The sequence below is a fragment of the Aedes albopictus genome, chromosome 3 (genome assembly GCF_035046485.1).
Source record: "Aedes albopictus strain Foshan chromosome 3, AalbF5, whole genome shotgun sequence".
Taxonomy (NCBI): domain Eukaryota; kingdom Metazoa; phylum Arthropoda; class Insecta; order Diptera; family Culicidae; genus Aedes; species Aedes albopictus.
Genome location: NC_085138.1, coordinates 334,267,000 through 334,285,779, shown reverse-complemented (window position 1 = coordinate 334,285,779; position 18,780 = coordinate 334,267,000). Strand labels below are relative to the sequence as shown.

The following is an 18,780-nucleotide window of genomic DNA, read 5'->3' as shown; positions in this document are numbered from 1 at the left end:
TTAATACTTATTATTACCAGAGTATCCAAATTCCTCCCTTGTCTCAACGATGTCCTGTCTAACTCAAAGTCTGGCCGCCCAAGTTCCCCCTTCACACGTCACTGGACGAGAAAAACGTCTAGCATTTTGTGGAAGCACGTCCACTTAGCTCCCGGCAGCCCCAGCTGAGAAAACATGGGCACGACTCTGTGATGGGTTTCGGAACGTAAAAACTTGTACTTTTATAATAATCATATCATTTTCCCACGACGGCACCAAGCTCCACCCACCAAACCCACTTGCGCTCGCAATTCGAGTGGAAAATTCTTCCCTCCAGAGTTCCTGCCAAGCCAGACCAGCTCATGGCAGAAAACCAGCTGCAGTTTATGCAAGCACACCAGGCTTCGTCCCATTCCAGCGAGGAGTCAACAATACCAACTCCTCCTGTTTGCAAGTTTCGAAACACGATTCGGTTGCAGAATGGAGCAAGCTGAGCATCAGCAATGCAATGGGAAAGATGTGCAATTCGCAACTGGAAGCTCTTATCACACGTTTTGTTCCTGGTGCCGGGGGTTGCGGTTCGCATGTTGCACTGCCCTTATGCTGCGATACAACTTGCAAGTAAGTTGTCGTCCGTCCATAGATTATGCGGTGTTGCATTTTGACGCTTGGCTGCCGAGAGAAGCAAAAACCAACCAGTGCCTAAGGTCGTTTTCAGCGGTCGCGTTCTATTCCAAATTTTGACATTTGGATAGACCAAATCGAAATTTTAGATCTCCACCGGTGCGTTCTAAATTCCAGTTTCGAACAGTTCCGATCTAAATAAAATAAAACTGGCATACTCTCTGTTTCATTTTGCACAAGATTTGGAACGCGATCCAGTCCGTTCCAAATTGTTTGACAGCTGTTGTTTGTTTTGGTTTCGCTGCATATTCGCGACAACTTTTGTTGCAGTTTATCGTTTAATTTCGGATCGCGCGTGATATCGTTTTGTATTTGTTGCTGTTTTCCTGCCCCGGACCGGGGAAAATGCAATCAATATCATCAGCGGAAAATTGCCCGGAATGAATTATCAACCACTTCGTTTCTTATCAGGTATGGATGTTTTTATGATAGCTATTTTCCGCAGCAAATATTCATGCCGTTCAATTCTTCATCTAGTTCTAGAACAGAACGGTACCGTTGGATCAAGAGCTGGGCGATCGCAACATGACTGATGACCATCAGAAGCTTTCGAGAGGAAACAAGCTGGAACCGGAATGGGAAGAGCTTTGCAGGTGTGTTTTTACTCTGGCCGTGACGGCGGAGGCGGATGACGATTAGGCACAGCTTTGGATTAGTCCGCAAAGAAGTTGTTTGGGGAGGCCAATGGATAACCGTGCTGAAACCGGAAGACAATGTACGGCATATGAATAAATAGTGTGCTAATCAAGTGTAGTAGGATAGTCTATAAACATTGTGTTGGAAACGCTCTCATCGAAAATGACCGTTTGGTTCCGCAGATGACATAGGGTAAAACATGGTTATTCGAGGGAGATATTTTTATTATCCTCTAGCATATTTTACGGGAATTCATGTAGCAGTTCCTCCGGTAATTTATAAAGAGGTTCCTCCGGGAATTCATGTGGGAATTTCTCCAGGAATTCCTGTGAGGGTTCCTCCGCGAATTCTTGTAGGAGTTCCTCCGGAAATTGCTCCACGAGTTGCTCTGGGAAATGTTTATTAGAAGTTCCTCCAGGAATCCCTGAAGAAATCTCTGGTGAAATTCCTGGAGGAATTCCAGCAGCAATTCTTGGAGGAATTCCTTGAGAAAGAAATGGACGTTCTCAGAGAAACCTGTAGAAGTCCAAGAAGAATTGCTGGAAGAATCCCTGGAGAAATCTCTGGACAAATTACTGAAAGATTTCTTGGAGGGCTTCCTGGAGGAGTTCCTATAAAAAATCCTGGTGTAATTCCTATAGCAATACCAGAAGGAATTCCTATTGAAGTCTTTGAGGACTTTCTGGAGGGGTTTTTGGAGAAATTCCTGGAGGAATATCTAGAGGAATTCATGGAGCAATCCCTGAAGGAATTTCTGGAGATATCTTGGAAGAGTCCTTGGAGGAATTTCTGGAGGAATCCCCGGAAGAATTCCTTGAAGAATCCCTGGAAAATTTTCTGGAGAAATCACTGCAGGGATTTATGGAGGAAACCCTGGACGAATTCATGGAAGAATTGCTGAAAGAATCCCTGGAGGAATCCCTGCAGGAATTACTTTTAGAATTCCTGGAGGAATATCTGGAGGAATCCTTGAAGAAAACTTGGAGGAATTTTTGGAGGAATAATTGGGGGAATTTTTGGAGAAATCGTTGGAGGAATATCTGGAGAAATTTCTGGAGGGATATCTGTAGGAATTTACGGAGGAAACCCTGGAGGAATTCCTAAAGCAATCCCTGGAGAAATTCCAAGAGGAATCCCTGGAGGACTTGCAGAAGGAATCCCTGGAGGACTTGCAGAAGGAATCCCTGGAAGAATTCCTGAAAGAATCGCTGGAAGAATTCCTGTAATAATCCCTGGAGAAATTCCTCGAGAAACCGAGGCAGGAATTTATGAAGGAATTCTTGGAGAAATCCCTGAAGGAATTCCTGGAAGAACCCCTAGAGGAATTACTGGAAGAATATCTGGAGGAATCCTTGAAGAAATTTTGGAGGAATCTTTTGAGGAATTATTGGGGGAATTTTTGGAGAAATCGCGGGAGAAATTCTTGCATTAGAAATTCCTGAAGGGATATCTGTAGGAATTTATGGAGGAAACCCTGGAGAAATTCCTGAAAGAATCCCTGGAGAAATTCCAAGAGGATTCTCTGGAGGACTTTCTGAACGAATCGCTGGAGAAATTGCTGCAGGAATCCCTGAAGGAATTCCTGCAGAAACCCCTAGAGGAATTCCTGGAGGAATCCTGGACGAAATATTGGAGGAATCTTTGGAGGAATAATTGGAGTAATTTTTGGGAAAATCGCTGGAGGAATTTCTGGAGGAGACCCTTAAGGAACTCCTGGAGGAATTCCTGCAAGAATCCCTGAAAGAATTCCTGAAAGAATCCCTAGAGAAATTGCTGGAGGAATCCCTGGAGAAATTCCTTGAAGAATCCCTGGAGGAATTCCTGGAGAATTCGCTGTAGGAATTTAAGGAGGAGTCCCTTAAGGAACCCCTGTAGGAATTTATGGGAGTATCCCTGAAGAACTTCCTGGTTGATATTTCTAAAGGAATCCCTGGAGGAATCCCTGGAAGAATTCTTTTAAGAATTCCTGAAGGACATCCTGTTTGATATTCTTGAAGGCATTCCAGGAGAAATTCCTTGGAAAAATTTCTGGAGGAATCCCTGGAGGAATTCCTTGAAAAATCCCTGGAAAAAATCCTGGAGGAATCACTGCAGGAATTTATGGAGGAAACCCTGGAGGAATTCATGGAAGAATTGCTGAAAGAATCCCTAGAGAAATTCCTGGAGGAATTTCTGGAGGAATTCCTGGAGGAATCCCTTAAGGAATCCCTGGAGGAATTTCTGCAGGTATCTCTGGCGGACTTTCTGGTTGATATTTCTGAAGGAATCCCTGGAGGAATACCTGAAAGAATGTCTGGAGGAATTCCTGAAAGAATCCCTGGAGGAGTTTCTGGAGTAATATCTGGAGGAATAACAGAAGAAAAATCTGGAGGAATTCATGGAGAAATCTTGGAGAAATTCTAGGAGGAATCCTTGGAGGAATTCATGAAGGAATCCCTGGAGTAATAGGTGGAGGAATTCCTGGAAGAATTTCCGGAGGAATCCCTGGAGGAATTCCTAGAGGAATTCCTTGAAGAATCTCTGGAGCAATTCCTAGAGACCGCTGTACTAATTTATGGAGGAATCTCTGGAGGAATTCCTTGAAGAATCCCTGGAGGAATTCTTTGAAGAATCCCTGGAGGAATACCTGGAGAAATCTTAGAAGAATCGTAGTAGGATTTTATGGAGGAAACCCTGGAGCAATCCCTGGAGGAATTCCTGAAAGAACCCCTGGAGAAATTCCAAGAGGAATCTCTGGAGGACTTTCTGGAGGAATCCCTGGAAGCAATCCTGAAAGAATCCCTGGAGGAATTCCGGAAGAAACCGCTGTAGGAATTTATGGAGGAGTCCTTTAAGGAACCCCTGGAGGACCTCCTGGTTGATATTTCTAAAGGAATTCCTGGAAGAATTCTTTTAAAAATCCCTGAAGGACATCCTGTTTGATATTCTTGGAGGATTTTCTGGAAGAATCCCTGGAGGCATTCCTGGAGGAATTTCTGAAAAAATCCTCAAGGAATCCCTAAAGAATTTCATCAGGAATTGTTTCAGGAAGCAATGGAGGAATTTTTAGAAGAATCTCTGGATAATTCTCCGAAAATCTTGGAATTTCTGAAAGAATTCCTCCAGGAGTTCCCCGGGTGTTACTGTAGGAATTCCTCGGTTCAACTTCGAAAAGAATTCCCAGAAGAAATTCGGATGGAATCCGAAGAGGAGGAGGAATTCCTGGAGGAATTTTCTGGAGAAGTTTCTGTAGAAATCCCTAGAGAAAGTGCTGCAGAAATTCCTGAAGGAATCTCTGGAGGAATTTCTGAAGGAATTCTTGGAGGAATTTCAGTAGGAATTCCTGGAGATATCTCTAGAGGGTTTTCTAGAGGTATCGCTGGAGGATTCCATGGAGGAATTCTTGGACGAATCTTTGGAGGTATTCTTGGAGGAATCCTTGTAAGAATTCTTGGAGGAATCCTTGGACGATTTCCTATAAGAATTTTCTGAGAAATTCTTGGAGGATTCCTTGGAGGAATTTTCTGGAGAAATTTCTGTAAAAATCCCTATAGGAATGCCTATAGAAATTCCTGAAGGAATATCTGGAGGAATTCCTGGAGAAATCCCTGGAAGAATTCTTGAAGGAATCCTTGGAGGAATTCCTGGAAGAATTTCAGGAGGAATTCCTGGAGATATCCCTGGAGGAATCTGTGGAGGAATTCTTGGAGGAATCCTTTGAGGAATTCCTGATGGAATTTTCTGGAGGAATTTCTTTGGAAATCCCTGGAGGAATTCCTGCAGAAGTTTCTGAAGGAATCTCTGGAGGAATTTCTGAAGAAATCCCTGGACGAATTTCTAGAGGAATCGCTGGAGGATTCCATGGAGGATTTTTTGGCGGAATCCTTGTAAGAATTTTTGGAGGATTTTTCTGGAGAAACTTCTGTAGAAATCCCTAGAGGAATTCCTATAGAATTCCTGAAGGAATCTCTGGAGGAATTCCTGAAGAAATCCCTGGAAGAATTCTTGAAGGAATCCTTGTCGCAATTCTTGGAGGAATTTCTGAAGGAATGGCTGGAGGAGTCCATGGAGGAATTGGTGGAATTCCTTGAGAAATCCTCAGGTGATGCTCCTGGAAAAAATCCAGGTGGAACTGCTGGCAAACAGGAGATATCGCAAATCCTGGTAGAGCTTCCATTGGTGAAACTCCTGTAGAAATCAAAGATGGAACTTTTGGAGAAATTCCGGATTGAGCTCCTGCGAGATTTTCAAGTAGGCCTCCTGGAAGAATTATTTGTGAGATACCTGGAGCAATTCCAGATGGAACTCCTGGGGAAATCCTAGGGTGAGCTCTTTGAGAAATCTCAGGTTCTTGGAAGAAAGTTCGGGGCGAATACCAATCTAGACTAGACTCTTGTAAAAATGTCAGATGGAAATTCTAGAAAAATTCTGAGATGAAACTCCTGAAGGAATATCAGTTTGAACTTCCGGATTAATCCCAGGTGGATCTCCTGGAGGAAGCCTTGATTGCACGTCTGACAAACTCCCAGGGTGTGCTCCGGAAGAATTTTACATGTCCGCGAATAAGCTTTATCTTGAAGGATAACTATTTCTACTCTGAAAACAATGACAAGTTGACGTATAATGCGCGATTTAGAATTTGAAACAAATACCGGTGGAAGCGAGCGGAATTTGGTCTATTTTTGGCGTTCCAAATTTTTGGAACTGTTATAAATTTGGACCAAAAAAATGGACCACCGCTGAAAACGACCTAATGGTCAGAAGTCAAGTTGTAATCTGTTTCAGAGATGGTTCACACTTAGAAATTCGGAAATTTGCACGAAACGGAATCGCCAAAAAACGTAAACGTTTTCAAGACTGAATCACAAATTGGACTCAATTTTACACGCATCATGTAAGTGCTGGTTGGTAGCGTTAGATGTCAACAAATCCGTATCACCAGAAACGTAGTATCAGTATCACGTTCATCAGCCACCTTCTAACTCAGTGAAATAGCCGAAAGGTAAGAGATGTGGCTCACGATCAACAGATCCGGTGTTGAAAACCCATGCATGTCAGTATTACTTTTCTATGTTTTATCTATCAAATCGGTTCTAGCGATTGCTAAATGCTAAGAAAAAAGTATGTTATATTTTGGGGTGTCTCGAAAGACGTAAATTTACATGTTTTAACCTCTTAATTTGTGTTTTTGAAGATGTTTGTATATGCCAGGTTCAGGACACTTAAAATTACATGATATTTTCTAGGTGTGTATACTTTAATACCTTAATGCCTTCATATTAGCATAGACGTTGTTGTTTTTTTTTCTTCCCCGTAACGTAATATGTAAATAAACAATATTTTCTCGTTGTCATGGTCACTAAATTGGTGAACTCAGCGCTGCTTCGATGAAAATGGGCGGAGCAAACTGACATTAAAAGCACTTAAAAGCGTGGCGTCAACATTACCAGTATTGGGTGAATTTACTGGGGGAACGATTGGCGTCACAACAAATTCATCAGTTTCATATTGATTGTTGATATTACTAACAACCAGTGCTGTTAATGGTCGTGACCAAGATGTTTATAAGGAAGGTGTTAGCGTATAAGCAGTAAGTGGTGCGGGGAGTGCGGCACACTGCGGGAGGATGGAGGTGACAGCCGGCCAGTTTGTTTACGCTGCAGAACGCTACAAAAGCGTTGCTGCGCCGCATCGGCAACAACATTCTCAACACGGATAACCAATGTTGACAAATTTCCATGGCACTCATAAAATGAGTATTATTCCCCCAGGTTTAAAATTTGCTCGTGCCCCCGCATTTTTGTTATTTATGAATACAATGGTGATTTCTTAACCAAAAAAGATTGCTTTGCCGAAAATATTGCAAAATATTTGCTTAAGTGGGTGTACGAGCTAATTTGCAATCCTTGTAAGTATGACACACTCGATGAGTGTCATGGAGTTTGTCCAATTTTAGTGCTGAGAAAGTTAAGCGTGAATGGTTTCTGTGGGGTTGCTACGTTGCTAGGGCTGAAAGTTTTTGTTTGTCATCTCACTAGTGAAAGAAATTAAATACAAGCTTGCCATCTGTCGCTAGGTTTTTCAATATGGCGGATGTTGGAATCTGACATATTGGACTACCTTCCTTTTACTTACCTTGGTCGTGACCATCCCATGACGATGAACAAGTATAGGCCTTTTCATCGTCAAAAAATGAAACGAGCACTCACGCACTTCATCATGTCATTTCGCAATAATCAAGCGTCATGACAAAAACTTCCATATTGTTGTTGTATTTAATAGATAGGGAGAACATATACTCATGATTCAAAGTATTCAAACAATATCAAAATCCATCGATGTGCTAGTAATTGCATTGTTTACAACCATGTCACGCTTCGGCATGGCCGAAAAATGAGCGAATATTGTTAGACTCTCTTGGTCATAAGGCAATCTATGACGATTTTTCACGATGGGGGTGGCAGCCAAAAGTGTAAACACAGTGTGAGTACAACTTAACAAAGTTTCGTCAAGTGTCGTTGGTGCTTAACAAATTCCTTTGTGTTCAACTGTCATCCCGGTCATCGGATGTCAAAAATACATGGTAAGCAAAAAAAAAAATCAGCTGACGCTTTCCAAGCCCGCTAACAACAACAATCTATATCAATCGGGTAACACCAAACCCGTAACACAAGTAAAACATCCTGAATTGGTTCGTTGCAGTTCAAAGAGGTTTTCTTAATCCCTGTTGTGAATTCCTGACACATCTCCCTTTCTTCTGTCTGAACTCCTAGTGATTTCTCGTAGTTCTCTGATTCTACTTCTTGGTGATTTTTGCTTTCTATAATATTCAAGATTCTAGCCATAATTTTCCTCTTCATATTTAGACTTCTAGATTTTGGTTTATTCTTTCTTCTGTTTTTCAGTAGTCAGCTTTTACCTTTTATATTCTAGTGTTTACTTTCTCGCTGACAATTTCAAGCAACTAGTTCTTTTAATTTTTGCTTCTAAGTTCCACATTGTTTCACTAGTTTCTAGCTCTCTGATTCTACTTCTTGGTGATTTTCTGCTTCCTATTATATTTAAGATTCTGGTATCTTGTAAGTAAACTTTACAAGACATATTTTGAATTTTATTGTTGCCCATACAAAAACGTTCTGGAGAATTTATGTTTCTTCCGTCATAAATTACATCTCTCACTGTTTCAATAGGCACACAGCTCCGGATGTTACCGGGAAAACTCACTACCCCAACTGGCCCAGAGTCTTTTCAATCAGACAGCTCACAATTAGCACTTAGCAGTAACCAGCTGCAGATGCTGCAATCAGAACTTTTGTGCAATCATCTCTTGGAGACAGCAGCAGCAGTAGCAACAGTAGCAGTACAACTATCAGATTGAAATGCAACTCAGCAATGAGAAGGGGCTAGAGAGGGAGAGAATACAAAACAAACAAAGTGCCATAAAATAGAGCAGGCAAGCGTAAATAGGACGACACAGTTTCTGCTGTTAGCTGTTGCTGGCTCGGCTGCAGTAGCTCTATTTCGCTATTCATTGCAGTCCAACTGAAAAGTTACGACAGGAAGCCGAGAAGAAAGAAAACTACATTATAAATGGAGACTAATTGCATGAAAATATTCCAGCTTCCACTCCCATCCGCCGCAACCATCTTTCGAGGCAACCGTTGCGTTGTTGCCTTTGTGTCCTTTTTCCTAGTTTCGTGCCGATTGGACGAACAACCGTGATTGAATGAGCCGTTGTTGTCCATCGCAGCAGCGGCAAGAGCTGAAGCGAAAAATCCGGAATCCGAAGCCCGGTTTCGCCTGCCTGCCTGATCCTTCTTGGGCTTTGGCCGGTCTGGGTCACCTTTCCGATCTCTTCGCTGCTATTTAGGGGGATCGGTGTTAAATGCGTTTTCAGGATCCCTTAACAGCAAACCACAAATGACGGCTCTCCAAAATGCGATTGATTGATTGATTGATTTGTCTTTATTAAAGAGACTTTCAGCCCATGGAGTTCAAAATGCGAGTCAAAAATAAGTCTAAATGCACTTCTATTTCTCACAAAACAAACTCTCTTTTAATTCCTCCAGAAACTTATAAGAATTTTTTAAAGATTCCCTCAGGTAGTTTCATTGCTGAAATTCCACATATTCTTGAAAAGTTCTTGTAGAAACTCCTACAACAGTAATTCTTCAAACAATTTACCCAGGAACTCTTCAGTATAGTCTCCAGGGATTTCTCCAGGTGCTCTTCCACAAACTGCTACATTAACTCTTGCTGAAATTCCTAAATACATTTCAGGCCAAACATGTTTAAGGGTCTTATCTGCAGAAGAGAGGCTCTCTTTGCTTTCCCTCTCTTTCGTTAATATCTCAGCTGTTTATTTGTCTTATGATTGTCTTTTTGCATTGAACGATGCTCAAAACAATCGTCTTTTGATATGTACTGAAAAAATAGCTGAAAAGTGTACCATTACATTGCAATAATTGAAAGAGAAAGTTAACAAAGAGAGCCCCTCAAATGCAGATTGAACCTATTGAAATGTTTGGCCTGATTTCAAAGTAAGGACCGATCCATGAAGGAGAGGTTCATTTCACCCCACTTTCCTTCTATTTTGTTGTGTTGTATTTGCCCAGCAGCCGGTATGGCCTTCGGGGGCCAACACAATGCCGGATTACACATGGTTGAATTATTGTTAATAAGTTACGTTGGCTTTTGTGGCCTCTTCCGCCACCACCAGCGAGAGGCGAAGGCCACACGACCGACGAAAGGTGCCTTGCGTGTATGATGTGCCTGCTAACTGTGTTTCTTTTGTATTACGGCAACGCATTGTACATACAATGTAATCGTCCTTGCTACTGCTGATGTTGCATAGAGCCGATTTGATAATCCCGTTGACCGTTGAGAATAAAGAAATGCAAACAAACAGCGCCTTTTACATTTTCTTTGGGAAAACCGGCGGCTGAGGAAGATGACTTTCGCTTGCGGTGCAAACCTTGATTCGTTTCTTTTTAGCCGGTAAGAAAACAAACTTTGGATTTGTTGCGCATTACTGTTTCGGGTGAGCATTCATGTCCTGGTGATGGTAATCGATGCTTTCCTGGGGCGTGATGTAAGCAATGATTGATCATGCATATTATTGTCATGTTTTGCCTTTCTCGTACACCATTACTTACCTTACCGATCAGGGTAAGGCCGGGGTGGCCTCTGCTGTACATAGGAGCCGTCTCCATTCCACTCGGTCCATGGCTGTTTGTCTCCAGTTCCGCATTCTGCGTAGGGTCCGCAGATCGTGCTCCACTTGGTCGACCCACCTAGCTCGCTGCGCATCACGTCTTCTTGTACCGGTCGGATGACTCTCGAGAACCATTTTAGTCGGGTTGCTACCCGACATCCTGATGACGCGATTCGTCCACCGTAGCCTCCCGATTTTCGCACTGTGGACGATGGTTGGTTCTCTCAGTAGCTGATGCAGCTCGTGGTTCATTCGCCTTCTCCAAGTCCCGTCTCCTATCTGCACTCCACCGTAGATGGTACGCAACACTTTCGGTCGAAAACTCCAAGGGCGCGTTGGTCCTCTGCACGTAGGGTTCATGCTTCGAGCCCATAGAGGACTACCGGTCCTCAGCGTTTGTAGATAGTTTACTTCGTGTTACGGCGAACTTTATTCGATCGTAGAGTTCTGCGGAGTCCAAAGTAAGCACGATTTCCTGCCACAATGCGGCTCTGAATGTCTCTGCTGGTGTCATTGTCGGCGGTCACTAGTGAGCCCAAGTACACGAATTCTTCAACCGCCTCGATTTCATCACCGTCGATATAAATTCGGGGTGGCGGGCGCGCTGATTCCTCCCTGGAGCCCTTTGCCATCATGTTTTGTCTTCGACACATTAAATACTAGTCCGATTCGCCTGGCTTCACTCTTTATGGCTAGTTTCCACTTGATAAGTACTGTGTAAAAGGATAGGACAAGTAATGCTCACGTAAAACTTTTGCAATCAAAATTACTTAAGCGTTCGCAGTTGATAAGTAATTCGCAGCCAGAAAGCTATTTGCCAACAGATGGCACTGTCGTGCGATGCTGTCAGTCATGTTGTTGATTTTCCGTACGGAATAATATGTCGATGTATTATTCCGTGAGTAAAAGGGACATTTCTCTTTCTTTGTGTTTCTTCTTTCACGCCTGCGCGCTCACAGTGTGCATTAGAATCTATGACATTTGGTCGAAAGACATTTAGTCGAATGACGTTTGGTCGAATGACATTTGGTCGAAAGTACATTTGGTCGAACGGACATTTGGTCGAATGGACATTTGGTCGAAAGCCATTTTTTTGGAAAAAGAAGCATATGACATTTAGTCGAATGGACGATTCGTCGAATGGACATTTGGTCGAAAGGCACTAACTGATGAAAAGGGATGTGGATTTTGGTATCATAATTTTTTATATGTTATTGAACAAGCAAGCCTCGTTGAATAAATTTACGACTCGTGCTGGAAAAAAATCATCATTTTGCAACTTGTTGCATAAATAACCATTTTGGCTCGCGTTCAGTTCATATGCAACACTGCGTCAAAGAATAGCCTATGTTTAAGGAAAAACGTCTTGAAATCCCACTTCAACAGTGCATCAGAACTTCAGATGCACATTTCTCAAGAAGCAAGCTTCAAACAACAGTGCATTGTATAATGCTGTTTTCGCTCACTTATAATAAGCTTGAAACAAGAAGATCAGGTGCTCTGGTTTTGTTTACGAAGAGATGTGTACGCTCGAAGTCGCAAGTTTTGGATCCTAACCTATCTGTCCTTAAAAGAAGGAAAAATATCCGATGAAAAAGTCTGCAGCTATAACATCCAAATATCAAACGGAAGCTTGTATTCAAAAGGAGAAATTGCTTCTGAAACATTCAGTAGTTGGTACAGGAAAACGCAATGAAATAAATAAACGTGAAAGAATAGCCTATGTTTCAAAGAAGGAAAAATTCATGATAAAATGACAGCAGCCATAACATTCAAACATAGTACAAATACGAATTTTAAAAGAATAGCCTATGTTCAAAAGAAGGAAAAATCATAGATGAAAAAATCACAACCATAATGTCCACTCTTCACTCTCAGCACAAATAATACACTTGAAAGAACAGCGTATGTTGAAAAGAAGGAAAAATATTTGATGGAAAAGCCAGTATGTTATACACAAAAACGCAATGAAATGGTGAAACTGGAAAGAAGAGCCGAAACCTACACTGCACTACAATGTTTGCTTTTTTATGTTTGATATAATTAAACACGATCAAATTGCTATACGACTTAGCGTCCATTCGACCAAACGTACTTTCAACCGAATAAGTTCAGTAACATATTATACCGAAATCTATAAAATTATTTTCCATTCAAAGCTCTTCATCAGTTAGTGCCTTTCGACCAAATGTCCATTCGACGAATTGTCCATTCGACTAAATGTCATATGCTTCTTCTTCCAAAAAATGGGTTTCGACCAAATGTCCGTTCGACCAAATGTACTTTCGACCAAATGTCATTCGACCAAACGTCATTCGACCAAATGTCATTCGACCAAATGTCCTAAAGCCGAATTTGCCGTTACGTAGTTTTAAAATTAATAAAGACACCTCAAAACTGAATTGTTTATAAATAGTTCGACAGTTGAAAAAAGGAAATAGCATTTGAGTTTAGCTGATGAGGAGACAATGATTCCAAAAACTGTTGCATCATAATCATTTCATTTCGTTTGTTGAATGTTCTATGGTGCACTAGAACCAGGGAAGTAAAGACTGTATTCGATGAAATTTGGACACAGAAAATAATGTATAGCTTTTCCTCGAGCTTTTCATTGCGTTCACAAAATCAAATATTTTTTTGAACAGGAATAATATAATATATAATAATATAGAATATAATGAATAATAATGTGTAGCTAATACCATAACAATCGCAACAAATTCAGTTTGGTATTGGCGCAGATATTGTTAATATCATAAAATAAGATTTTAGCAAATTTTTTCACCCGTTTTTAAAATTGTGTAGGCTATAATTTTGATGTAACTCGTCAAGACGTCTGAAAATTTGACTCGAAGTTCTTAACAGAGTATCAATAAACTGGTAAAAAAAATCTCAAAATCGGTTCAATACGTTTTCCTAGTATTCAAAACTCAAATCGCTTCAAGACATATTTTAGGTACTTTTTAATCATTTTATTCCATGTGTACTATTTTGCTTGTACAACTGTCATGACTGTTCCGATTTTTATTAACATTTGAAACTGTAAATCCATTATAAAAACTGTTCTTAGCCAAATTGCTTGAAAACTTTTCAAGTTATAACTGTTTGAATGTCACGATACAAAAAAAAAACATTTTTGCTTATTGTGACTTTGTGCCACATAAACGGCTATAACTTTATTACGGCTAGATCAAATTGAATAAAATTTTTACACAATATTTCTACATGTATACTTTATATACAGAACAGATTGAAATCGGTTCAGTATTTTTCTAGAGCTATAACAGTGAAGAAGTGATATTTTTTAAAACATTCGTTTGCTCAAACTTCTCAAATGGCAAAATTCTTGTTTCAACGATATCTCCACTAATATTCAACCGATTTTGATAAAATTTGTACGATATTAGCTTTACGTAATACACTATTCGTGGTAAAAAAATAGTCATTTACCATTTTATTAGGAAATCTTTCTGAATTCCAGGAATTCGTTCCGAGATCCCTACGAGAATTGCTCTGAGATTCCCTCAGAATTTCTGCTTGGGATTCCTCCAGAAATTCCTTCCTATATCTCTCTAGAAATTAATTCAGGATTGCTCCAGGAATTCTTTCTGGGATACCAAAGGGAGTTCCCTCAGAGATTCTTCCAGCAATTTGTTTAGGATTAGTTCAGAACTTCCAGGAGTTCTCTCTAGGATTACTCCTGTAACTCCATACGGGATTCCTTCAGAGATTCCTTCATGGAATTCTCTAGAAATTCCTTCATGGAATTCTCTAGAGATTCCTCCAGAAATTATTCTAGAAGTTCTTTCAGGGATTCCTTCACGACTTTTTTTTAGGATTTCTCCAGAACCTTTTGAAATGTCTTCAGATTTTTATCTGGGAAGAAACTATTGAAAGAATCTCTACAATCGCTCGTGTAGATATTCCTTACAAAACTGCTGGAGATATTCCTTAAGAAGCTGTTGGAGGATTTTTTTAAGGAACTCAAGAGCAAGTCTTGGAGTACTTCCATAAAGAATAAAAAAAACTTCTGGAGTATTTCCATGAGCAAAATTTAAGAAACTTCCAGAATGAATTCCAGAATATGTAATCTGCAAGGAATCCCAGAGAAGTTCTTTGAGGAATCCCGGAAAGATATCCTGGATGAATTATTGGACAAATCTTAGAAGGAACTCCTGGAAAAACCTTGACTTATTTTCCAGGAGTCTGGAAGTTCTGAAGAAATTCCGGAAAGAACTTTTGAAAAATTCTCGGAAGATATCCCGGGTAAAATTTCTGGAGAGGTCCCTGATGCCACCCCTGGTGTAATCTTAGAAGAAAATCCTGGAGAAATACCAGAAGAAACTATGAGAGGAACCCATAAATTTACTCCTAGAGGAAACCTAGAAGGAGTTCCTGGAGGAATCCCGGAAGAAGCTATAGAAATTACAAAGGAATTCTTTGAGGATTCACATAAGAAACGTCCAGATAAAACCTAGAGGAATCTCAAAAAGTTGTATCTTAGAAAGAACTCCTGGAAGAATCACTGAAAGAACTCCAGGACGAATCTAAGAATGAATTCCTGTAGAAATCCTAGAAGGAGCTCTTGAAATGATCCCGGAAGGAATTCCTGCGGGAATCTCCGAATCTCCGAATATCTGAGTGAACCCCGGATAAAAAATACTAAAGAAATCCCGGATGAAATTATTGTAGAAGAGTTCGAAAAAACTCCTGGTAGAATCTTAGAAAACACCTCTGGAGAAAACCCTGAAGGAACTCCCAGAAGATCCCAAAAAAAAAACAAAATAAATAAATAAATCCTGAATTAGAAGGAACTCACGGAACTTCTAATGAAAATCTCAGAGACATTTTATGAGAATCCCCTGCGAACTTCTGGTGGATTTTTCGGTGGAACATCTGGAAGAATTTCAAGAGGACTTTCTGCGAAACCCCAAAGAAAAACCTTCGTACGGAATGCCAAAAGATTCATCACAAAGAATCTTTCGTGGATCTTCATTAAATTCCCCGTGAAGCTTTGTCCTACCTCGTATTTCGCCTAAAACTCCACAAGGTAACCGTCAGAGTTCCAGCAGTATTCCTCCCACCGTAGTCCGAACTCCAATATTTATAATTAGTATTTATAATTAGTATATCCAACCATAGTTCTCGCTGTAATACCATTAAATCTTCCCTTAGAATCCCAGCGCAATGTCTCTCATTAGCATTTCCCTTGGAACTCCGTTGAAATCACAACCTGGATTTTCCGCATACGCGCGCAAAAATTAAATTTTAATTTCAATCACGCTTCCTGAGGAAACGAACGAAATTTCTCTAAGTCCAAATCGTAAACAACAAGGCCACGAAACGTCACACGAACAACGAACAATTTATCTAGCAACCGCCGTATGCAGTGCCCTATTCTTCATATCCTTCTTACAGCATCGTTTCGTAAAAATGCTGTCGGTTAAACAAATGTCAAAATTACTTACGGAAAAGGGAGGAATTTTACTTGAGCGCTCTACTTGGGAACTGGAAACTTACCATTAGTCGGATGTACGTTTTCGCCATCGTCTCAAATTTACAAGCTATAATATCAATATCATCAGCGAAACGAAGCAACTGAACGGACTTCGTGAAAATCGATCCACTCGTGTTTATCCCCGCTCTCCTTATTACACTGTTACCGTACGGTAACATTTTGATTTTTCACAATATGATGTGGGACTGTAGGTGCATAAAATGTAGGCTAGCTAACGTTTAATTCAAACGGTGCGGGCGGCTGCAGTGCTAACGCTCTGGTGTCGATCGACAAGTTACAACGACCTTCCACTTTGCGTCCGTGATCCCCGATAAAAGCCGTGGTCTAAACATTATACTACGCCACCGACTTTTCCGCTTTTTCGAAAGTATTCGGCCTCTCCACCCGACAGAATTGTGTAATTGCCGCAGGAAACAGCAGCGCGGCGGGGTCAAAAATTGTCTACTCCCGAAATCGATCACAAGATCCGAGAAACGCGACGAATCAACCCACGAGAACTCCCAAAACTACTTTCAGCGGTCAGAAGGGATCGTCAAGCAAACCTCCGAACGCACCATTCGACTTTAAAAATCCTGAAAAGAGTTCGAACAAAACGTCTACTCCGAAAGAGACCGCCGCCGGTCCAAGTAAATCGAGCGCGTTGTTGAGAATGGTGTCCAATTATCGACCCCCGTCAAACGATGAATGTTTCAATTGCGGGGAGGAGCATGATCTCTCGGATTGCCTCATCCCTCGCCGAGTATTCTGTGATGCGTGTGGCTTCAAGGGCTTCACGAGAAGTAATTGCCCGTACTGTTTAAAAAAACAGATGAGGAAGTCCTAAAGACGCTGGAACTTCCTCAAGCGCAACGTGAAGACGATTTCATCAGCTGGATCTCCGAACTTGGCCAGTTCTATGAACCACGTTCGGAAGAATCAGATGATGAATCACCTTCACAACAAATTCATAAAATCACACTCAACAACAGTTACGATGATCGCCCTCATGTAGAAATCACCATTTTTTGACGCCAACGTGGCGGCGCTTCTCGATTGTGGAAGCAACCTCACGTTCATTAACCAAGATCTCTACGACCGATTCCGACGAGTTAAACTCAAAGAACCTTCCATTCCTGTTGAACTCAGAACGGCAGATGGTTCCAGTTTAGAGATTCTTGGAGAAGTGCTTATTCCGTACACTTTCAATGGAAAGACTCGAGTCCTTCCCACGTTGGTTGCTCCGGCTCTGACCAAAGAATGCATCTGTGGGATGGACATCTGGCATATTTTCGGGATATATCCGGCGGTCGCTTCCATTACGGCATCTTCGCCGAAGCCCCCTTCAGCGTTACAATCTCCGAAAGTAATCCTAACGGGTAAGCAACAGCAAATTCTCGACCGCACAAAGCAACTTTTCAAAGTGGCGACGGCGGAAAACTTAGATACGACGCATCTGTATGAGCATACGATAACTATGAAGGAGGAATTCAAGAACTCTAAACCGGTGCGATTGTATCCGTATCCGATCGCCCCAAAAGTTCAGGAAGGATTATTTTCTGAGCTGGAAAGGATGCTTGACCGTGGCATAATTGAAGAGTCGAACTCGGACTGGTCATTGAATATTGTCCCGGTTCGGAAACCCTCTGGAGCCATACGTCTTTGCCTTGACGCTCGCAAACTCAACGAGCGAACCGTACGTGACGCTTATCCCCTTCCGCACCCTGGACGCATACTTGGCCGCTTACCGAAGGCTCGCTACTTGTCGACAATCGACCTGTCGGAAGCATTTTTGCAGATCCCATTAGCTCGAGGATCCTGCCGGTATTGTGCGTTCAGTGTGCAAGGGAAGGGGATGTTCCAGTTCACCCGCCTGCCATTCGGATTGATCAACAGCCCAGCTACGTTGGCCAGGTTGATGAACCGAGTTTTAGGTCAGGGTGCACTGGAACCGAATGTCTTCGTCTACTTAGACGACATCGTCATAGTGACGGAGACATTCGAAGAACATGTACGGTTGCTCGAAGAGGTTGCGAGACGTCTACGGGAGGCTAACTTGTCAATTAAGCTTGAGAAGTCTCACTTTTTCTTAGATGAGATATGTTGCGGGTTTGTTCATCGGCTTTTTTCGGTGAAAATGATTAAAATTCAGCATTTTCCGAACGTTTCGACCTACTACTGTTTTCGGTCATCTTCAGCGGTTCCTTAAATGTTTATTTAATCAGTAATTTATATAAAATATTATCAAAAACTTACATGCTATGGGGCAGTACTATAACCATTGCCCATTTGTTTACTTCTGTTCATTCGTTCGGTATTATATTGGTGGTAGTGTTTTGTGTTTTTAGTTTTTCGATCAGGCCGTTGTATGCGGACCTGAACTTAATAGAGTCTCTTTGCAAATTTACAGTGTTGTCGTCCCCTTTGATTTTTATATAAAATGTTTCAGCTATTAGACGAGTGTCTGTTCTAGATAATTCATCTCAGATATTAGTTTTATCAAAGTTAAAACAATGACCTTCATTAACTGTATGTTGTACTAACCCAGTGCTACCTATTTTTTTAGTTTCTACATCATTTTTGTGTTGTTCTAATCTTTTGCTTAAAAATTGACTGGTTTGACCAATGTATGTTTTGCTTTCACAGACACCACATGGTATTTCATACACTACATTTGTTCGTTTTAATTTTTCGACCTTATCCTTTAGTTTTGTAAATACTTTATCCTTAATTTTATCTATTGGTTTAAAAGCAAGTTTTATATTGTATTGTTTTAAATATTTAGCTAATTTTA

General features: G+C 41.1%; 1 long non-coding RNA gene across 1 annotated transcript; it reads left to right on the top strand.

Annotated features, from left to right (window-relative positions):
• Window positions 1-816: 816 nt before the first annotated feature.
• LOC109410920 (uncharacterized) lies at window positions 817-1,416 on the top strand. Its single transcript, XR_002130297.4, has 2 exons — window positions 817-1,074; window positions 1,141-1,416. It is a non-coding gene; the product is annotated as an uncharacterized LOC109410920 (long non-coding RNA).
• The last annotated feature ends 17,364 nt before the right edge of the window (window positions 1,417-18,780 follow it).